A 23,817-nucleotide genomic window follows, 5' to 3' on the forward strand; every position below is an offset into this window, starting at 1 on the left:
CATGAACTGTGGGGCAGCAGTGTTAGGCTTGCTTCCTGGTGTATCAGCTGCAAGCACTTTGCTTGATTAGTGCATAAGCACGTGGCAGAGGCACGTGTGCATAGCCTATATAAGGCTATGGGTGCTTGTGCTTAGGGGGATGGCGAGTGCCAGGTGGTGGGGTGCAGGTTGTCTGACTGCCACTGTGAAGGGCCATTTTTGCTGCTTGTGTGCCAGCGAAGAGGTTTTTCTCCTCCTGTGTCCTTTTCTGCCATTGTGAGACTTTATTAAACAGAATGGCCAACGCTTTCTGGCTCCGTAGTTTCTCTACCATCTGCCTGAATCCAGTGTGGGCCTGCCTGGCCTTCGCCACAGGCATTACGTCTTGCGTAGTAGGCGGGATTTGGAGCAGATCGGTATGGAGCCGCTGACACCCCTGAGGGGTGGAATAGAGGAGTGGCTGTTCCCGGTGGTTCTCCTGTTGGGGACCACGGGCTGGGTGTTTTCTTTACAATCCTGCAGGAAGAAACCAAGAGCTCTGTGCAAGAAGCTGAGTGAGGTCAAAAGCTTCAGAATGAGCTGCACACTGAGCAGCAGTGACTGCGTGAACGGAGCGAGTGCTGGAGAGGGAGGCTGACCGGGTCTGAGAGCTGCGGTGTGAGATGCAGGCTGAGTGCCAGTGGCGCCTGGAACTGGAGTGGTCCCTGGAGAAGAAATTGCGGGTTCACGAGTTGCAGTTTGCCTTGGAAGCTGAACGTTTGCAGTGACAGCTGTTGGAGAAACAACTGCAGGTTCAGGGGCTTGAGAGTCAGCTTCAGGTCGAGAGCCAGCAGCTGCAGGAGCTGAAGCGGTCATGGAAGACAGAGCTGCGTTCCTGCATGTGGAGTGGCTCTGATTTGGTGGGAGCAGGCATTTCCAACTCCTCTGCCTCTGAAGGGGAGGCTCAGGTTGCAACTGCGGTCTGCAGACTCAGAGCCGGACCGGTGGTTGCCAAGAAGGTAAAATCCTAGCAGCAAAGAGTCCCTCGGGGCAACCACAGCCTGTGAGACAAGCAACCCTAAAGGGGTGAAATGTAGGGAAAACAGCTGCGATAGGCTTGCTTGCGTGCACTTTGCATGATTAGTGCATGAGCACTTGGCTGACCCATGTGTGTATAGCGTATGTGCTTGCTCTCAGGGCGGTGTTTGCCTGATCACTTGCCTGCCACTGTGAGGAGCCATTTTACTGTTTGTTTGACTGCTGCCATGAGAAGCAGTTTTCCCCTGCCTGTTTGCTTGTCTGCCATTCTGAGAATCTATTAAATGAGAATGGCCCACCGCTTTCTGGCTCTGTATTTCCTCTGCCATCTGCCCAAATCCAACGTGAACCTGCCTGGCCTTGGCCACCGGCATTACACTGGTACAGTGGTATTACCCCCACCCCAGAACCTATCAGTCTTTCCTGATTCCCTCCCTGACACCACTCAAAGGCTCCTTTATTTATTTTCCCATTGATTAGAGAGAGAGAGAGAGAGAGAGAGAGAGAGAGAAGGAGAGAAGAAGGAAGAGATGGGAGGAAGAGAAAGAAAGAGAAAAAGAAGCATCAACTCGTTGTTCCACTTAGTCATTCCATTTAGTTGTGCACTCATTGGTTGCTTCTCATCTGTGCCCTGACCAAGGGTTGAACCTGCGACCTTGGTGTGCTGGGATGACACTCTATCTACTGAGCTGCCCAGCCAGGGCTGGTTCTTCATTTTAAAACTGACAAATGCTCTAAGTAAAAAATTCCATGATACAAAAACATAAAAGGTGAAAATTGTAATTCACAGACATCACCTTTCTCCAATCCTTTCCTGTGGTGGGTATAATTTAAAGATACCCACACAGATTCAAATCCTTGCAGTGTACACCCTGTATAATCTCCTCCCCTCCAGGGCAGAAGGGAGTTGTTGTGATGGCTCTAGGAACCTGTGCCAGGTGTGCTGGCTGCTGATCTGGATACTGAGAAAGGTTAGGTAGGCCATTTCAAATACCACAGCACTCTCCTTCCACAAACCAGCACCTTCTTTTTTTCCCCACCACGCTTTTCCCTAGTGGCACAGAGTTCTGTAAAGGTTGATTCTGACAGTGTTTGCCCTTCATTGGCGATATCACCCAGAACATCCATGTATTATACAGTAGGGACAAAAGTAGGTTCACAGTTGTGAGTACTCGAAACACCGTTTTCTTTAAAAATGTTTTAAAAAATTTTTATTTGTTGATTTTACAGAGAGAGGAGGAGAGAGAACAAAACGTTGCTTCACTTCAGTTGTTCACTGATTGCTTGTTGTATGTGCCTTGACCGGGTAAGCCCAGGGTTTTGAACCAGCGACCTCAGCACTCCAAGTCAATGCCTTATCCACCACGCCACCACAGGTCAGGCAATTCTTGTATTATTATTTATTAATTCTTATATTATTTCCATACAAACAACTGTAAACTGACTTTTACCCCACCCTATATTTTAATAAATAAGTATCCACATTTTCAGAAATGAACAAAATGTAATAGAATCATAGTGGAAGGGTGAGGAGCAGAAGCAGAGTGGATAGTGTTGTAAAAGAGCTGAATTCTCTTCTATTCATTGATAATTAATCTCTAAAAAATAAGAGTCAAGAAAGGAAAAAGGAGAAAGAAGCAAGAAAGGGAAGAAGAGAAAGGGAGAGGTGTGGGGTAAAGGAGGAAGACAGGAAGGAAGAAGGAAAGGGGAAGGAAAGAGAAACAAAAAGGAAGGAAAGACAGGCAGGAAGGCAGTGAGGAAGAAAGGAAGGGAGACTCTCCCTATAGGCACTACAGCTGCTGCATGCTGCCAGGTGAGAGTCTTCATCGTCATCATCATGACCACCACCATCTACCCCCACTGTCAGCATCTCTCTTCCTCCAGCTCACAATGTCAGACTTCACGTTCTACAAAGGCAGGCTTTGTTCACACATATGGAGTAACAGACTGGATTAGCCTGTCACTTACTAGAAAGAACCCCCCAAACCAGACGAAATATATGAAACACAGGCTGTGAAGAAAACCAGCATCAAATTAATAAAGGTCAGCGATCTCTGGGAGATGAGAAACGAGGTCTGCCCTGCCCTTGCCCTGCTGACTGCCAGGCGGGCGTTTCCTGGCACAGTCCAATGAACACTGTAATGCTGGTGGTTGAGGCCAGGCAGGGTCACATTGGATTTGGGCAGATGGTGAAGCTTTGGGCCATTCCTATTTAATAGATTCTCGCAACAGCGGATGAGCAAATAGGCAGGGGAAAACTGCCTCTCAACAGTAGCAGGTGAACAAACAGCAAAATGGTCCCTTGAGGTGGTGGGCAAGCAATCTGCAATCTACCCCGAGGGCATGCACCCGCAGCCTTACATAGGCTACACACACACACACACACACACGGGTCTGCCACATGTTCATGCATTAGTCATGCAAAGTGCAAACAAGCAAGCCTAACACAGCTGTTATCCCTACATTACACTCCTTTAGGGTTGCTCGCCTGTACAGTTCAGGACCATGTTCACTGCAGAGAGTGTCCTTGGTGTGTCTCTGCAACTGCATGGGAGCAGCTGCACAGTGCAGAAGGGCCTCCACAAGTGCCACCTCCTGCCCCCCCACCGTCAGGGTCTCTCATACTGTCCACAAGCAGTGTTTCCATCCAGCAAGGGAGCCAGTGCACTCCCCCTGTTGTTGCAGTCTCTGCTTCAAGAGTCCATTACACCTCTTAATGATCAATCCACAATAGATAGCCCAGCTGTCTGTGCAAATCACTCAAGGTGAAGGTCCATTACAGGTAGCTAGCCAACAGCTCTTTGATAACGGACATCAGTGCCCTTCCATAAGCACTGTTCCTCAACACAAGCACGATCCAAACCCCCCAGATATCCCAGCTCACAGGGCCTGGCAGGGTCAAGGCCTATGCTGCCTTGACAGTTCTCTTAGCTGCTGCAAAAAGAACACCTATTATCTTCTAAGCTCAACACCTGGTGTACAGTAGAAGGGGACCAGTGGATTGCCAGTTTCACATGGGGCTTCTGGCCCCCTCCTGTCCTTGTTAGATGGATCCCTTGGCCTTCCACCTATTCAAACTGGAACAACAGGTCTTGGGGATCCTCCTCTCCCATAGCTGTCTCCATCATATAATCCTGCAACTGTGCAACTCAAACGCCAGCCATTTTCTTGGCAGCTTCTGGGGCCACCCACTTCCCCCACTTTTTCAGTGGCTGGAACCTCTGTTCCAGCTTAAGCTGCTGCCAAAGCTCTAATAGGACTCTATTAGACCTGCCATCTAGTTTCTCCCTATTAGTCCTGGCCACAATCAAATCTACCAATTTCTGTGTTGGTAGATAACCTTTACAGATCCATTTCTCTTTGTTAGTCAGGGGGCAGCACAGGCAGCAGCCCACACAGTGTTACAGTCTTGTGCTGCCTCCACCTCCCCCAAATCTGCCACTGTCTGTGTAACAGTATTCATCAGGTGCCACACATAGGGGCTCAAGATAGCCACCCCTGGCCTGAAAAGGGCTGAAGGGATGTTACAGAGAATAAGGTCCCTCAGCTCTGCCATAAATACTTCGTCATCTGGCCCACGGGACCTCAAGTTGAAAGCAGCATTTCTAATACCTAGTTCCCAGAGGACCTGCTGCAGCTCAGTATATGACTGCCACTGACTCACTGCCCATGGCAAAGTTCCAGGATTCTGCCAAACCATACAAATGACAGCCATCACCCATTCTTTTTTTTTTCCTTCTTTTTCAAGTGAGAGGAGGGAAGATAAATAGACAAACTTTTGCTTGTGCCCCAACCAGGATCTAGCTGGCAACCCTCATCTGGTCCAAAGCTCAGCCCATTTGGGGCCATGCTCACAACCAAGCTTTTTGAGCACCCAAGGTGGAGGCTCCAGGGAGCCATCCTCAGTGCCTGGGGCCAACGTGCTCGAACCAATTGAGACATGGCTGCAGGAAGGGAAAAGAGAGGGGTGGAGAGAGAGAGAGGAGAGGGGGAGAGGTGGCAAAGCAGTTTGTCATTTCTCCTGTGTTCCCTGACTGGGACTCAAACACAGGACATCCACACACTAGGCCAATGCTTACGATTGAGCTAACTGGCCAGGGCTCATCACTCATTCTAATAGGGTATGGTTTCCTGGGTTGTCATGGCAGTCCTGAAGACATTGCCTCAAGTAGGAGTGTGTGGTAATGGCAGCTTATCTCTCCATCTTTGTTCTGGAGAGCATGATGCCATCCACCCCTATGTCCTACAGTCATAGCAACCAAGCTTCCAGGGGACACGGTAGGTTTCTGCCTGAATTTCTCCCCTAACTGCATCAACTCTGTCTGTGTGTAGGGCTGGACCACAGAGTGCTCCATTACTTGCAGAATGGGTTGTGCCTGTCCCTGAGGCACTTTTGGCTGCTGAGTTTTTACATTCTGGGTGAACACCGGTGGGCTCTGAGTCTGCTGACAGATGTTTCAGCCTGAACCTCCTTCTCCTCAGAGGAGTCTAAAGTGCTTGCCACCACTGACTCGGAGCCACTCCGCTGGCACAAATGCAGCTCTTTCTGTGACTGCTTCGGCTCTTGTGGCTGCCAACCATTGGCCTAAAGCTGAAACTTGAGCTCTTGAACCTGCAGTTGTTTCTCTAACAGCTGCGGGTGCCAGTGTTCAGCTTCTAGGGAAACTAGAGTTCTTGAACCTGCAATTCCTTCTTCATCTGTGGTTCTAGTTCAAGCCATCATTGGTTCTCAGCCTGTAGCTCACACTGGAGTTCTTGAACTCGGTGAGTCTCCTTCTCCAGCAACTGTTGTGGTTCAAGCCACTGTCTGCACTCAGCAGCTCATCCTGGAGCTTTTGACCTCATGCAGTGTCTTGCACAGAGCTTTTGGTTTCTTCTTGCAGGGCTGCAAAAAACACCCAGGCCATGGCCCCCAACAAGATAGCCACACAGACCACGTGCTGGAGAACAATAGCCACTCCTCTATTCCATCCTTCAAGGGTGTTGGTGGCTCCATACCAATCTATTCAAAATCCTACTCACAGCGCTGTATGTAATGCTGATGGTCGAGGCCAGGCAGGTTCATGGATTCGGGCAGATGGTAAATGAACTGTGGAGACGAAAAGTTTGGGCCAATCCCGTTTAATAGATTCCCGCAATGGCGGATGAACAAACAGGCAGGGAAAAAACACCTCTCACAGCAGCAGTTGAACAAACAGCGAAATGGCCCCTTGCAGTGGCTGGCAAGACATTTGCAATCTGCCCTGAGGGCAAGCACCCGTAGCCTTACTTAGGCGTCACCCACCTGGGTCTGCCACGTGCTCACACACTAATCATGCACAGTGCAAGTGAGCAAGCCTAACACAACTGTTTTCCCTACAGATACCCTGAGTTAGGACATGGAGCTGAAATTCTCGGCACCCAGATTGTGGGGTAAAGAGCTGGGGGAAAGAAAGGGGCACAGGGAGAGGACCGTGCATATCCTCAAAGGATCCCGCTGGAATATTCCACAGACCTCTGATCAGCACAAGCATGTGAGGAAACTACGTGAGGTCGGGGGAAGAACCACCTGAAGAGATGAAAGGTGACAATGCCCAGTGCTCAAGCAGGGCAGGGACTGCTGACTGTCCCCACTGGCCAGAATGATAGACCTCACAAATTTCGGAGGCATCAGGTCGGGTCCTCAAAAGGGTCCTGCCTCAGTAGTGTGGGAAAAAAGGACTCCTACACAGAAAGGGCCCATGCAGCAAATCTTCAAAACCAGACTCTAAAGGATCCAACTGTTTCCAAGTCACTGGGCAGCATCCAGAACAAAGCTCAAAAAATTACAGGGTGAGGCAAAAGTAGGTTTACAGTTGTTTGTATGGCAAATAATACAATAATTAATAAATGATAATACAAAAAACTGTGTTCCACATACAACAGTAAACCTACTTTTGCCCCACACTGTATGTCTAAGATTGTAAAGATATCCAGCACTTGGGAAAATTATATTATTTGGCATCCAATAAAAAACTACCAGAAGCAGAAAAATCCATCCAACAATAAGGAGAGAAATCAAGTAATAGAGGCATCAAGGGTGAAAAGAAAGAAAAACTGCCTTCTTTGCATATATGATCACCTACAGAGAAAAGCTGATGGTCTACAAAAGAACTACTAGACTAATTAAAGGTGTAGCAAATTTGCAGGATGTGCATATTTTTAGAGCTACTATAAGTACATGTAAAAATTAAAAGTAAGAGGCTTAATTCTCCCTATTGAAGACACACTCCCCTTCTTCCCCTTTCTTAAAGCATTTACTTTAGAAAACTTGTAAATTCTTTCTCTGTCTCTTTGAAAGCATGTAAATATTTTTTTGTTAGTGAGGGAGAAAGAGAGGCAGACAGACAGACAGGAAGGGAGAGAGATGAGAAGCATCAACTAGTGGTGATGGAATTATAGTTGTTTGTTGATTGCTTCTCATACATGCCAATCCAGTGACCCCTTCCGCAAGCCAACGACCTTGGGCTCAAGCCAGCAATCATGGGCTTCAAGCCAGGGACCTTTGGACTTAAGCCAGCAACCATGAGATCATCTCTATGATCCCATGCTCAAGGTCGTGAGCCTGCACTCAAGCAGGATGAGCTTATGCTCAAGCTGGTGACTGGGATTTCGAACCTGGATCCTCAGCGTCCCAGGTTGACACTCTATCCATAGCGCCACCACCAGTCAGGCAAAAGCATGTAAATATTGTTAAAAAATTAAAGCTTCTTGCCAGCTTTATGACCCAGAAATATCTTTTCAACGACCTGGGAAACATCTCTCTAAAATGTGTCCCTATCACTCAGTTTCTGTGGGAGGGTAGAAGCCTAACTTCAGTGGGCACCTGGCTCCAAGCTGCAAAACTAGATCCTGTCATAAAGATACGAGACATTTATTTTTCCCATGCAGAAAGCCAGTTGAATTAGTCTACTCAGGCTGCTCTAACAAAATACCACACACTGGGTGCTTAAACCACAGAAATGTATTTTCTTATAGTTCTGGAGGCTAGAACCACAATCAAGGTGCCAGGAAATTCAGTTTCTGGTGAGGACTCTCTTCCTGGTTTGTATACAGCCACCGTCTCCTACGTCCTCACATGGCCTTTCCTCAGTGCGTGCGGAGGGAGAGTGGGAGGGGAGAGCGCAGGTAAGCTCTGATGTCTTCTTATAAGGACACTGGTGTTTAGTACCTCATTTAACCATAGTTACCTCTCAAAAGGCCACATCTCCAAAGACAGCCACTTTGGGGTTTTGAGCTTCGATATATGAATTGGAGGTGTGGGGAGCCACAAACATTCAGTCCAAACACTGGTGTACTGATACATATGGTACTGCAGTTGCCAGGTAAATTTCAGATGAAGTATGTGGGAGACCTGGTGGTGTCAAGGCCTCTTATTTGAGGACTAATACGTATATCTTGGGACTATATATGTAATCAGTTATATCTGCTTGCTATATATAGGGGTTAGATTTGTGTTTGCCTTTGGAATCTCTTGGCAGATTGCCTGTGATGTACATCACATTCTGGTGCAATGTTCACTCAGTAATAAACTTCTCCTTCGACCTCTGTGGAGACTTTTTCTAGGTTGGCAGAAGCTGCTGTTCTATTTTTGATTTCATAGCTCCTGAAAGTACCTGAAAAGAGCCCTCTTCATAGTTGAGGAGACAGGGAAGGGTGGGCAGGGAAAAAGGTATCACCATTGTCCATCCATTTCAAAGATGTCACATAAGGTTTCAAGGTGTAAGAGGACCTGGGAGAATAAGGAAGCACTGGGAAGCCTGGATTGGGCTTCTTGGCACCCTGCGTTTCTCTTCTACTTTTCCTGAATTTGTCCATTCCTCCATTTTTCCTCAGTCACATGGAGGTTCCCCAGAGCCATCAAAAGGAAACTCACTCTCTCAGCTTCCTGGCGGCTTCACGTGGCAGTGCTCAGGTTGGTATGACACTGTGGCCAAGGGAGTGGGTGCTTGAATCAAACAGGTCAAGATTCAAGTTCTGCCTCTGCCACTTCTTAGCTGAGTGACCTTGAGAAAGTCACTTAACTTCTCTGAACTTCAATTCTTAGCCTATAAAATATGTAACAGTACCTAGCTGAAGGGGTTATTGTGAGAATTATGTATAATAATGTAGGTAAAGTACATCGCATAGTGCCTCCACAAAGATAATTTTGTTTTAAATTATATTTTCCTAAGACTACACTATACTGCCTCCATTCTCTCCCCCAAACAATTAACCAGTTGTTCTGGCACTTTTCTTCTCTGATCTGAAACAAGGGCAGTAAAGCACAAAATTCTTAGTCTAGTATTTCTGGATTCTCTGCTATGCTCATGCAAACTGGGTTATTTATTTATTATTTACGGCAGGAAACAAATGCAGCAGTGACAGGGATGTGGGAAAACCAGCATTCTGGTGGGGGTGGCACAGTCTCTGGAGAGCTAGTTTGTATTGTAGCTTTACCTTCTTGAGTCTATCTTAAGAAAGCAAGCATTCATGCAGAGGCCTATGAACACTAATCCCATTAAAACATTATGTACAATAGGGATAAATGAGTACGATTTAAGCGTTGAACAATTACATTATAATACATCTTCTATGCATCCATTCAAGAAGATGTTTTTGAATAATTTTTAGACAGAGTGAAGGCTCAGATGTTGGATGAGAAAATTTCAGGAAAATAATTAGTGCTAACTTTGCAAAACTTAACTTGTTCAATGACTGTTATATATATTTAATGTAGACCTAGAACTTTAAAAGTATAAATGTATTTTAAAATGCTGACAGTAAGCCCTGGCAGGTTGACTCAGTGGTAGAGCGTCGGCCTGGCATGCAGGAGTCCCGGGTTCGATTCCTGGCCAGGGCACACAGGAGAAGCACCCATCTGCTTCTCCACTCCTCCGCCTCTCCTTCCTCTCTGTCTCTCTCTTCCCTTCCCGCAGCCAAGGCTCCATTGGAGCAAAGTTGGCCCGGGCTCTGAGGATGGCTCTGTGGCCTCTGCCTCAGGTGCTGGAATGGCTCTGGTTGTGGCAGAGCAATGTCCCAGGTGGGTGGAGCGTCAACCCCTGGTGGGCCTGCCGGGTGGATCCCCTTCTGGCACATGCGGGAGTCTGTCTGTCTCCCCATTTCCAACTTCAGAAAAATACAAAAAATGCTGACAGTAGTTAATGCTGGACGAGAAGACTCAGTAATTTTCATTTTCTTCATTTCCTAAACTGTTTCAACTGCTTGTACTACTTGAATATTTGAACCCCAGAACCTTCCCTCCAACCCAAGACAAAGGCAATAAAATCTAGATGTTGGAAAGAAACTCGGGCACAACGTATCTGCTCAGTTTTATTATCTGCCAAAGGCAATATTTAAGCATCAATCAAAACAAGAGGGCAGAGTGCCAAAGGGCCAGTACATGCAAACAATTGGGCCCCCCACAAGTAAAGTGGCAACTACTGCAAAAATAATGGTCCAAGGTAACGATGCATTACCCAGGACAGGATAACCTTGTGGCCTCAGACCCCTTTTGAGCGCTGAAATGTGGTAAAAGGCCGGGGTTCAAAGAGCTGTATGTTCCGAAACACCATGGCTAGCCGGTTGACCAAGGAGGCAGCGGCATTTTGCAAGAGGTCAGAATCTTGAGCAGTTAACTGGCTAAAGGGGAAAGGAAAATCACTTTAGAGGCCATAATTCCTGGCCTTCCTCAGGTCCGCCCTTCCCCCCAGATGGCAATTAGACTTACCCCTTGATTAGAGAGGTCCACAGGCTGTGACAGACCTGGACCCCAGGGCCCTCCCTCCACCAACCCTTGGCTGTCTGCACATCTCCAATCGAGTGCCCGACTAGCAGAGATTGACCCCACCTCCTCCTGCTGCTACTCCCACCGAGTCCCTTCTAGAACTTACACACTCAGCAGACTGCCAGTCACTGTGAACTCCCAATGCACCGTCCCGCGGTAGGGCTCAGCACCTTGACTCAGGACACTGCGGGCTACCTCCGCATGCAGGTAGGATTGGAAAGGCACTGTGAGGGCGCTTATGGAGTTAAGGAAAGTGCACCATCCACACAGACTTCATGGTTCAGGCCCCCATGCTGTCAAGAGGTCGGCCGTCCCCCAGGCTGCCTCTCAGCCCACCCTCCAGGATGACCCTTCAAGGACCTCTGCGTCACAGCCCCTCTCAGACCACCCGTATGCCTCCAGGCCACCGCAGCTGCTCCCCTGGCCACCCTGGGTCCCCATTTTCCCCTAGGTACCCACAGAAGTCTACCCCGCTCCTACCAGCCCGCAAAGCCTGTCCTGCCCATCCTCCTGTGTCCCCCTACCTCCTGTCCATCCCCTCACCCTTTACTTCCATGGGGAAAAGGAGACTACTTGAAAAAGATACAACACCAGCCCTCGGCTTTCCATGGGTCTGTCCGAGGCAGCGGCCTGTGCAGCCTGCCCCGAGTCCACGGATACCTCCTCGCCCTGGGGAGCGCCCTCAGCTGCTGCGCGCTCCCCTGCCACACTGCCTGTGTCTCCAGGGCCCACGGGGTTCCCCCCTGGGCTACTGGGTGGTTCAGCACCACGCACCACACTGTCTGAGCCTTCCTTGTCCTCGTCCTCGGGGGCCTCCATGGCAGCTCGCGGGCCTCAAACGCCAACACACAGGGCGCTCACCACTAAGAGACCGGCCCTCCGCAAAGCCCCGCCCCTCCGCACGCAGCGCCTGCGCACACAGACCTTGGGGAGGCTCCTGCCATGGGATTGGTTCCCACAAATCCAGCCCTGCCACCTACTCTGCCCTTTCTCTAAGACCCCGTTGCTAGGGAGACACTGGCCCCCTCACGAAGCTCCTCCTCTGTGTGTACCTCTCTGTGCCTGAGGCCCACTCTGCAGACCCTCTCCATCTTGGAGGAGAGAGTGAGCGTGAAAACCCCTGGTGCTATGGCCCCCGAATGGGCTAAGTTCAGGGTGGCAGAACGAGTGTAGACAGAGGGGAGCAGAAAGATGGGGCAAATGTGGCAGAGAAATAGGGTCAAGATGTGACCAACTTAGCCTTGCAGGGACACCACGGTTAGGATTGGGAGAGCTGTGCCCTGAGGGGAAGAACTGGTCCAGGTCCTTGTGGGACTTCTGTGTCCATTGGTAAATGGTGAGTGTCGGAGGGCACGCAGAGAAACTGAGTCGTATTAAAATATCTCCATCCACTTCAGACATTTAGGATTCTGAGAATAAGTAGTATTTCTGAAAAAAAAAATGTACTAATGAGCTCCTGTCCCAACCAGTTCCCTCGGGCGAACCCAGAAACTTTTACCAAGGACGTGCTGTGAAAGTGCCCAAGTGCCCACAGAGCCCCCCTCCCCATGACAGGAGATTAACTAGAGTTTTCCACTCCCACAGCCTTGACAGCAGTTCCCAAACCGTGCTGCGCCAGGCATGCAATAAGGGCTACTGCCTCACCCTAACAACCCCTCCCACCACCCCCACATAAAACCAAAGATGAAGCAAAACATCAGATGGGGAAGCATGTGACTTCCAAGAAAAGGGGTCTCCCCCAAATTCGGAGATTAATGCTGAGAAGTGTGTTCATGGCTGGTCACTCATCACGGCAGGCCCCGCCTTCACGACCTCATCTCAGCTCTATTGCATCCCCAAAGCCCCGCTTCCAAATACCATCTTGGTGGGGGTCAGGGCTTCAATATATATGAATTTTGCTGGGAGAGGACTCGAACATTCAGTCCATAGCAGAGTGCTACTCACTGAATTTATCTTTCTCTATGTGATTATTTTTAACAGGGATCCGAGGTTTTATGTGACCAAACATAGAAACAATGTTTTCACTGATCAATAATCCATACTAGCTGTTGTGAGAGGTATGACAGGAGGAGGACCCAAGGTCTCACAGGTAATCTTAGCTGAGGGCAAGAACAGAGACAGTAAACTCAGATTTTGTGATAAATACTTTTTAAACAATTCAAATCCAAGTGCCCTCCTTGAGCTCCTGGACTTCGAGGAGCTATGGGGGTCAAGATCTGTGATGACGGCTATTTTACTTTCTTTCACCTTCACGCTTCCCCTCCTTGCCTGGGGACAGTGCTTTCCCAGCTGTCCTTATCAGTGCTGCTGACTGCTCACCCTCTTGTGCCAGGCCCACCCCTCACACCTCAGGCCCAGGAAGTGACAGCGGCCATGTCTAGGTTCCTGTCTGTTATTTCTGGGCCTCCCTTCTTCCTGCTGTTCTGGTTACTGACCTTCCCCAGCTCTGCTGTGCCCTGTCGGCTGCCCAGGTGGATGTCGCTACTCGGGAAGCTCCCTTTACAGGCTGCCAATTGGGCTCAGCCAATGGAGGGCACGGGCAAGAGACCAGAAGGTGTGAGGACTGAGAACCAGGGCGATTTGTCCCCCACACACATTTTCTGAGACTCCCTGCAGTTCTGGGAGTGGCTGCATTCCTCAGCTCTTCCCAGGATGCAGTAGCACTGACCCCTATTCCTGTCCCTGTAGGCCCAGGCTTGCCGTGGTACCTGACCATCCCTTGGTAGCTGTGACATGCTGGTAAATGTTTAACAACTGGTTCTCTGGAGTGTGGGCAGATTGGGGGGAGTGGAAGTATGCATATACACATGTATATAAATTTAGTATAATTTAATTTTGTTATAATTCTGACCCACATAAAGAATGTGTAGCACACAATTCACAAATAATAGTAAAATATGAAATAGTCTTTACTGTAAATTTCATAGACCTCATGGATTCTCACAGATTGCTTTAGTTGACTTTTTTTTTGGTTTTTCTAAATTTTATTTTATTTTTTTAATTCATTTTAGAGAGGAGAGAGAGACAGGGGGGAGGAGCTGGAAGCATCAACTCCCATATGTGCCTTGACCAGGCAAGCCCAGGGTTTCGAACCGGCGACCTCAGCATTTCCAGGTCGACGCTTTTTCCACTGCGCCACCACAGGCCAGGCCTGCTTTGGTTGACTTTTGCCAAACTGTTGTGTCTGTAGCCAACTTGTGCTTGCAAGTGATGAACAGTGTGGCTCTGACACAAATGTCTCTTGATATTTTCATTCATGTGAATGAGTAAGGCAAAACTGAGACAACATATATACACATCCATCAGTCACGTGAACAACTTCTTTCCTGAGTCAAATAATAGTGTTGAAATATGGCAAAAGCATTTCCTCAAATTTTTATGCTATTCACAATGGAACAGCTACAGACAACACATAAACTGAGCCAAATTTGGGAGCACTATTGAGAAGGGGATGGTCCTTCTCCTTGTCCCTTTCCTGCAGCTGCCCCTGGCAGTCCCTCCCCTGCTCCGTGGGAGTTTTACTACAAAAGAGATTTGTCCCATCTTCTGCCATAACAAGGCTTGATCAGCAGGGAGACAATCCCTTAGCAAGAAAATAGGCTCATTTCTTCTTTTACATAAAGGACATCCAAGTTTCGGGATCACAAAAATTGGTTAAATGATAAATAAAACTGTGGTTCCTCAATTCAGTAGTAGTCAAGACTTTTCTATTGCAAGTGAAAAAAAAAAGACAAAACAATCAAAATTTCCACTCTGACTTGAGCCAAAGGGAGAGTTTCTGGGTCTATGTAACTGAAAGCGTAAGGGGTAGTACCTGGCTTTAGGCATGGCTCTATCCAAGATTTAGTTGTCTGAGATTTGCCTTTCTTGCCCCGACTTCCCTTCTGTCCAATGCCTGCCTGCACACCATCTACCCCTGCAGGTGTCAGTGGGTGGATGGGATCACCATGGCTGAAGGAAAGCTGTGTTCTGATTGGTCAGGGAAGGGTACTGCGCATGCCTAGGAGGAATTAAGGATACTGGTACCAAGGGGATAAGAGTGCATGTTTGGTGACAAAGCCAACAGATGTGGTAGAGATATTTCATCAAATTTAAAGTCTATTTCTGATGTTTTAAAAGAGCAAGGCTAGGAAAGATTATTTCCTAATCTAATAGAGCCAAACTGTTTCCAAGTAACTTAACAGAATCCCAGAACGAAGCTCAAGGGTAGGTTTGGGGACACAAATGTCACCCAAGGTAAAATTTGACAAAGTCTTCCACCTGATCTTAAATTGCCAGTATGCAAAGAAGCAAGAAAATTCGATCTTATTATGAGGAGATAAGTCAATCACAAATAATCATCCAGATTGGAAAGGAAAAAAATAAAACTGCCTTATCTGCAGACAATCTGATCACCTATGTAGAAAATCTGATTGGATCCTCAGGAGGGCTGCTAAAAGTATAGGCAAATTTGGCAAGGTTGTAGGAAACAAGGCACTGTATATTAGAGAGAGTTAACTCCTCCCCCAGACGCTTAAATAATCCTCTCAACACTCTTCTCCACTGATCTGAAATGTTAGTAAGCCCCAGAATTCCAATTCTAGTGTTTCTGAGATGATTAATCTTCGCGTGCAAACTAAGTTTTGTTCTTTCTTCTTCCTTTCTTTACTTTTGGCCAAATCAGATCTACTGGTATAAGGACGTGAGCAAACTAGAATTCTGGTGGGAGACACACTTTCTGGATAACAGCTGTGTAGTGTAGACCAACAGCCTTCAACAATAAACAGAAACATACATTTCTAACTCAGTAATACTACCTTCTGGAATGAGTCTTGAGGAAATAATCATTCAGGCAAAACCATATAGAATTCCATCGAATCATTATTTACAGTAAGGAAAAATGGCAACATTAAATGTCTAACAATTCCATTACTGTAATTTTTATGGGTCTAATGGCATGTATTTATTTTTTTTTAGAAAAAGGAAAAAGCTCATATGTTAAATGAATCTAGTTCAGAAAAAACCTTAATCCTGAATGTGCGAAAACTACACTTTATATGTCACTATTGTGCATTTAATATATAAATGCAAGTATAAAACTAAGAACATAATCCATAATACTGACAATTAGTAATGCTGAATGACATGACGCAATGCATTTTCATTTTCTTCTGTTGGAATCCATGGGAGTTCGATAAGACCAGAGTAACAGGCTTTATTGAAAAGAAGAAAGGAACCCTGCCGGGCACTTCTCCCAGGGAGAAGAGTGTTGGTTACAGACTAGGGGCGAATTATATAGTGTTTGGGAGAGCCTGAGAGGATACGGAGTCAAAGGTTCTGGTATGTTCCCTTTTACGGTTTTAGGATTTCAGCTTTCTGGAATGCTCCTTCTTGGGGCAGGTTGAGCAGATTCCTGGAATTCCTTTGTCCCAGGGGTGATTGTCTGGTAATTAAGGGTGGGGTCAGGCAGCCAAGGGGAACAGCAAAAGGGCAGTTGTAATTCATGTATCTATCATCTTCCATTTCCTAAATTGTCTTCAATTTCCAACAAAAACTGAATCCCACATCCTCCCCTCCAAACTAGGGACAAAGGCAAGAACATGCGGAGGCCCAGTAACTGAAAACAAACTCAGACGAGAGTAGAAAGCAGTTCAGTTTTATTTTCTGCTGTAACAAACAATTAAGAACCCGCTCTTCCAGCAACAGGAAAACAATAGGATTGAGAGTGCCATAGGGCCGATGTGAACAAACACGTAGGTCCCTGTAATCCAGTGGCAACTCCTGTAGGAACAATGGCCCAGGGAAGGGTGCACCACCTAGCGAGGGACTTCAATTTTAGCCCTGTTTTTCCTGTCTAGGCTTAAGCTAAAAATATCGAGGTACTATGATAAGGTGACAAATATTACTATTGATTGGATTAACAGTAGAATTCTCAACATAATAGGTGGAAAGGAGAAAACAGAAAATAGATGACTAATTGTGGTAGTAGGAAACATTTAAGTTTTAAGCCCAGATTAAAAAGGCTAAAGGATGTGAACAGAAATCTGCTTCTCTTTAGCTTTTTAGACATTATGTTAGGGTGCATAAAGTTACAACATAAATAAGGTATGTTATCTTGGAATGTAAAAGGGAATCTGTGATTAAGTAGAGTATAAGATTTATTTAATGAAATATTGGTCATTTCAATTGGTGCTTTTAACTAGATCTTTAGAATTTGAGGCATAGATGTAATAGAAAATAGTTTAAATACTTTTTTGCCAAGGGACCTATAGAATTAGAAAGCTCAGAATCCCCTTTCTCGGGGAAGCCTCGAACCTTAACAGGAGTGTTAGAATCTGTATGATACATATGCTGCCCCACCTAAGCAACCAAAACCACTCTGAGAAAGTGTTTCTGGTTGCCTGGCCTAAGCAGGACTCAAGCACCCAAGCAAGTGAGGAAATCTTGAGCACTTTCCACCAGTTTCTTTTAGCCAGGATCAGAGAAAATACTAAGAAAAAGAACCATAAATTTATCTAATGTGTCAGAAGTTGTACAGCATCCTCAGAAGACCCCTACAGCTTTCTTAAACTATGGAAAACTTACAGAGTCTATGCCCCTCTAGAACTAGAGTGCCAGAAGATACTAAGATAGTCAACTTAGCGTTTACATAACATTCAGCTCTAGAAATTAGAAAGGAAATGTACAATATTATAAATTTTTTTAAAGATAGCATCATCAGCTGCTATAAAATTAATAAAACTAAGCATTTTGCAAGGGATATTGCTCCTCCCTCAATCACATAACTCTGTTTGGCCCCTAGGATGGCTAGTTAGCCAAAGACGGGTAAGATTCTGGAAGGCAGCAACAACCTAAGACAGGCACATTCGAAGAGGGGCCATCAGGAGAAGGCTTAAGAACTAACAAAGGTGAGGCTCAAATCCTCACCCCAACAATGCAGGAGCCTGCTCCCCTGAAATAGTGGCCTTCATCCACTATCCAGGGCACCAAAAGAGGGGGATTCCCTAGAAACTCAAGAAAAACCAAGCAGCTGATGATACTACCAATAAGGTAGCCCTAAAACCAGTGGGGTTTTAGGAAATTTTAGAGACTTTACTAGAACCCTTTTTGCCAAAGTTTTATTCAAAACCAATTAGAAAAAGATTTTGCCAGGAGGAAAGGGATGATTAAGCATAAGAAATAATTAGAAAAGCCAGACTTAGACTCTATTTCAGAAGGCATAATGTCCAATGGTTTAGTCTGTGCCCAAATAAATACTAAGCAAAGTAAAAGAAATTATTAAGAGAACGAGAGAGAGAAGAACTTTCCCAGCAGAACATTTAGAAATAGATTTTACTAAAGTAATTGACAAATAGGTAGAAGCTTTTCCTACTAGAAATGAGACTGCAATAACAGTTGTTAAGAAATTGCTATATGAAATTCTTTCCAGGTTTAGCTTGCCCATTGTAATAATGGGCCTGCATTTATATCCAAGATCTCACACCTAGTGGGAAAGGCACTCAATATTAATTGGAAATTACATTGTGCCTACAGGCCCCAAAGTTCAGGGTGGGTAGAATGCATGAATCGAATCGTAAAGGAAACTTTAACCAAATTTGTTTTTAAAAACTGGTGAAAAGTGGCCCTCCTTTTGGCGAGGTGCACCCCCTCTCGCCCCTCCAGTGCCAACAGCACTGTCTTCCCTTCAATCCTATCTTATGTTCAATCCAGCGCAGGCTCCTCCTGGTGCGCCCCTCAGCGACCCCTTTCCTGGCACCTGCTCTCCAGTTAATTAATATCCACGTGGGCCTTTGGTGCAATCCTAACCGGCAGCTGGGCAGGCGGTGGCGACGACCAGGACCCGGTCATACAGAGCTTGGCCCTCTTTTGTTTGCTCAGTACAGAGCAAGGCGAAAGTTTTGCAGAAGTGTGGTTGCAGGAGCTCGACCTGCTGCACGGTGACTAAGGACAGGCTTGTCACCCACAGATGTCCCTGTCACAGCAACACCCCAGCCTTAAGTCCAACTTGAGGCAGCAGAGATGGCTCTGAGCCCAGAGCCTGCAAGCAGGTTCCCTATGCTAGCTATGACAGGCAGCTCTGTGCTCAAACCATGCAGCCGCACCAACGCATCCCTCAATAGCTCGTGGGCCAGCCTGATGGAACCCAGCTCCCTGGAGGACCCGGTGGCCACGGGTGCCATTGGAGCAGTGCTCTTGGTCATGGGCGTGGTGAGTGTGGCGGGCAACGTGTGCTGCTTCCTGTGAACCTCAGCCTCTATGTACATCTATGTTGTCAACCTGGTGCTGGATGACCTGCTCTACCTGCTCAGCATCCTTTTCATTGTGACCACCTACACATCACCAAGAAATGGCACTTTGGAGACATGGGTTGCCGTGTCCTCTTTAGCCTGGACTTCCTGACCATACATGCTACCATCTTCACCCTGACTGTCATGAGCAGTGAATGCTATGCTGCAGTGCTGAGGACGCTAGACACCATACAGCACTCTAATGGCTATCGCAAGGTCCTGGCTCTTGGTACTTGGCTGCTGGTGCTGCTGCTGGTGCTGCCCATGATGCTGGGTATTCGGCTGGTCCACAGGGAACACAAGAGCCTCTGCCTGCTGGCCTGGGGCCAGAGCACCTACCGTGTTTACCTGACACTGCTCTTTCGGACCAGCATTGTGGGGCCTGCCATGGTCATCGGGCTACTCTACATGCAGCTGGCCTGGGCCTACTGGCTGTCACAGAAGGTCTCCTTCCCATAGACGCAGCGGCAGCCCAACCCCAAAGTGCTGCACCTCATCCTGGGCATTGTGCTGCATTTCTGGGCATGCTTCATGCCCTTCGGGATATAGCAGCTACTGGCCCAGTACCTTGGTGCCTAGCCGCTCACACCCCACAGATCACGCATCATCAACTACCTGATCACTTGCCTCACCTATGGCAACATCTGCATCGACCCCTTTCTCTACACACTGCTAATGAAGAACTACTGTGACTTCCGCTGGCGCTCACCCGGCAGCAGGAGTGCCAGTGGGCCCATGGGCACCCAAGACTTCTGACAGTGCCCCTACCACTCCCAGTATGCCTTTGTCAGTTTGCTGTCCTCCAGCTGTCAGCAGGTCACTGAGTGCATCAGCCTGTCCCAGGAGGACCCTGGGGGGGGGTCTGTCCCTGAGTGTCCCAGCCTCCAGTGCTTACAGGGTCTCCTAATTACTCAGCAGGCTGTTCAAAATACTGTCTGAGAGGCACTTTCAACACTGCCAGGAGATTTGGTACATCCTTTCTAGCCTGGTGACTCAGTCTGGGTAAAGAAGTTCACCACCCAAGGACTGACTCCCCCGTGGATGGGTCCACACACCGGGTTCCTGACCACTCCCACTGAGTCAAGGTAGAAAGCATGCCCACCTGGGTCCATCATAGCCAGTTGAAGCCTGCAGTCCCAGCAGACACACCCTCATGGACAGCAGAGACTAACCCCACCAACCCTTGTAAGTTGACCTGGAGAACTACGGCATGCCCTACTCCAGCAAGAAACCGGAAGCTGGCTCGTCTATACATGGTTAATGCCTAAAGAGACTCACTAAGGACCTCCTTTTACTTACACTTTGGCAAAAAAGAAAAACTAAGGTAAAAAGAAAGCCAGAACAAGCTGTCTTAAGGTTTAATGCATGTACTGCTATAAGTCATACAGAAGGGAAATATAAGTCCCTTTTCTAGAAGGAAAGCTACAAGGTAAATGAAAAATATATGTGCTTATACTTAACCTATGAATACTAGTTACTGAGAGGAAGGAAACCCCAAAAGGAAATATACTTTAAACAAAAATTACTTATTGCCAGTTTAGTTGTCACTAAAGGTTAAAATTTTTAAAATGAAAAGTTCTAACTAAAAAGGAATTTTAAAAGTATAAAATATAAAAATACTTTTAAAAAGAGAAAAAAATTGTTATAAAAACCAGTTATTTCTGAATAGTTAAGAAAGTTTATTAAAATTAAGGGTTTATATATATAAGTTGCAAAAGATTTGTACAGGTTGTAAGAAATTAATCAATAGCATTTGTTTCTTTAGTAGACTGTATTACTATTAATGAAAACTTCAAGTCTACCTGTTAAATATCTGTTGCATGTTATAGGTTGATATTCCTACTTACAGGATCTGCAGATCACTGATCCTAGCCTCAACTTCAAGCTCCGGCCTACTCAACAGCCTCATGCACCTTGTTAAAATGAGTCAAGGATTTGACTCAGGATATAAAACCAGTGGGGAATGTGATAAGGTGCTGAAGAATTGCAAAAATTAATATTAATATTTTAGAAGGAAGAGTCAGGTTTCTTGCCCCCTCCTTTCTGTGGAGAATGGAGGGAGAAGAACCTGGGAGCTTCTTGGTTTACAAGGACATACTATGTGAGGAGCCACTGTGCCACCTCACCTGCAGGTGTCCTAAATTACCAAAAGCTACAGAATCAATATTAATATTTTAAGAGGCTTAAAGAACATTTTATTAATTTGGGTTAAGGTGTGCAGAGAAATTTTGAGAATAATCTCTGTACTGTGTGATTGGCATAAAACCAGGATGGCCCTTTGCATTGTATTGTGAATGCAAAGGGAAGGAAAACATGGATTCCCAGACATTCCAATACACATATGGGGAAAGGGGTGAATGGCTAGCCAGGTGCAGGAAGAGAAAAGCCAAAATAAACCTTTTCTTATACTAATGAGCCATTTGTGGGCATTTGTCCCCAGGAAACTACCTCTCCTATGTAAATGCATATGGTTAATACGTGTGACTCTGGACCGAGAGATGGCAGATGAACACTAGAAAATATAGGAATGCCTTTTAATATGTAAAGAGACATCTTTCTACCATTGTGTTGACTTGTAAATTTTGTTTTCTCCAAAATGATGTATGGCTTGCAAATTGAACATGGTCCTATCATGTTAAAGGACATATGACTATAACCAATAGTGGTAAAGGGCACCTAATTGCAATTTTTACTTCTGTACTTCCCACTTACAAAACTATAACAACTAGGTAGAACAAAGGGCCGGCGCGCTCTCCCTCAGATTTCTGTCGGAGTTGCCACCGCTTGGCGAAGCTAGACAATAAAGCTTTGATGTGTAATCAACAGATTTTGTTCATGACTTCAACGTTTCGAGTCCTTCTGGATTAGGCTTAACACTATGTACTGAGATAAGAAACCCCTTTTTGCCCTGGCCGGTTGGCTCAGTGGTAGAGCGTCAGCCTGGCGTGCAGAAGTCCCGGGTTCGATTCCCGGACAGGGCACACAGGAGAAGCGCCCATCTGCTTCTCCACCCCTCCCCCTCTCTTTCCTCTCTGTCTCTCTCTTCCCCTCCTGCAGCGAGGTTCCATTGGAGCAAGGATTGCCCGAGCACTGGGGATGGCTCCTTGGCCTCAGCCCCAGGTGCTAGAGTGGCTCTGGTCACGACAGAGCGACCCCCCGGAGGGGCAGATCATTGCCACCTGGTGGGCATAGCGTCGCCCCCTGGTGGGCGTGCTGGGTGGAACCCGGTCGGGCGCATGCGGGAATCTGTCTGACTGTCTCTCCCCGTTTCCAGCTTCAGAAAAATGCAAAAAAAAAAAAAAAAAAAAGAAAAAAGAAACCCCTTTTTACTAAGAAGCTTAAAAGGCATTTTATGATTTAGGCCAAGCATTCAGAGAGAGTTTGTAAATATGATTTTTATACTTGTGTGTGATTTACACCAGTTCAAGATGGCCGACCGCATTCCTGATTAGGAAGGGCTGTTATGTTGTAAATGGGGAGGTTTTCCTACTAGAACGTTTTGAATGGAAGTAAGAAGGAGACTTGGACCCCGTCCCTTCCCCACACCTGTGAGGAAGAAGGTAAACAGCCAACCAGGAATGAGGGAGAGGGAAGAAAGATTTAAGTAGCCCTTTCCTCTCACCTTTCTTTCTCCTTAATGGGCGATTTACAAAGGCTTATCCTCTGACATTATGTAAGCCCCCTCTCATTCTGAAATCGTGTGATTGATGTATCTACCTCTAGACAAAGGAGCCACAAGACCACTCCCCCTTGCTTGAAAAACCTACATTCTGTAACATTTTATATGCTTTCTAATAATCATCCCTCTTGAAATCCTTTATATGTATAAAAACTTGTAAACTAAACAAGTGGGGACTAGCTTGTTAGGTTTCCAAGGGTATTTTCATTTGGCCTTATCCTAAGCTAACTACTTTGCTGTGGCAGCAGGGATGGGGGTTGACACTAGAATATTTGGGGATGTCTTTTGATATGTAAAATGACATTTTCCACTATTGTGTTGCCTTGTAAGTTTTAATATGTAGGAATGTTTTTTCCTTTTAATAGATCCTATAGATGAATGTTGCAAACTTGTAAGGAAATTAACTATTGTGTCATGCACCCCCAACCTGTATGTGATCATGTCTTAGTAACTCACCTCAGAACTATATTCGTGACTGCAAGATTTGGGTTGGCTATACCCCATGTATGTCATATGTAGGCGGCTTATTAATAAATCTCCTCCTATAATTTCTTCTGTATCCTGCCTCGGTGTCTCTATGTAACCCGTGGAATTAACGTAAAATATGTACTTTACAACAGTACAAGGCCCTGTGTGGTCCGAAGCAGCAGCCTAAGCTGATGGGCACAGGAGGTGGTAGAAATTCTGAGCTGACGAGGATATTTAGCAGTCAGTCGGCTAAATGAGGGACAAAGGAAATCGAGTTAAATGTGATAACTCTGTCCCTAGTTCTGTCTGCCCCCTCAGGTGTTGCCGTGTCTGGGTCATAGTGACATGAGTCCATGGAGGGAACAAACAGCCCGGGCAGACAAATGAAGAGCTCTGCTTTGCCGCTACTGAGCTCCTTCCCGTGTTTTCTGAGTCTCTCTGGAATCTCTTCCTGCTCTCCTTCCTGTGCAGGCTGCTGTTCCTGCTAAGACTCTGGGCCCTCACACCCTACTCTCCATGCCCTCTGACCTCACGCTGCTGGCGAGGACAGCTCTGTATCCAGTGCAGATGGGGTCGTGGCCTAAGCATGATGGGGTAAGTAAGAGGATCCACAAATGCAGGGG

General features: G+C 46.5%; 1 long non-coding RNA gene and 1 pseudogene across 1 annotated transcript; both read left to right on the forward strand.

The window, feature by feature from the left end:
- The first annotated feature begins 521 nt into the window (after positions 1-521).
- LOC136385693 (uncharacterized) lies at positions 522-6,571 on the forward strand. Its single transcript, XR_010747859.1, has 3 exons — positions 522-977; positions 2,227-2,302; positions 6,358-6,571. It is a non-coding gene; the product is annotated as an uncharacterized lncRNA (long non-coding RNA).
- A 1,749-nt stretch (positions 6,572-8,320) lies between these two features.
- Positions 8,321-19,803, forward strand: LOC136386291 (urotensin-2 receptor-like; annotated as a pseudogene).
- Positions 19,804-23,817: the final 4,014 nt, after the last annotated feature.

Source organism: Saccopteryx leptura, chromosome X (assembly GCF_036850995.1).
Source record: "Saccopteryx leptura isolate mSacLep1 chromosome X, mSacLep1_pri_phased_curated, whole genome shotgun sequence".
In the NCBI taxonomy this organism is placed as follows: Eukaryota; Metazoa; Chordata; class Mammalia; order Chiroptera; family Emballonuridae; genus Saccopteryx; species Saccopteryx leptura.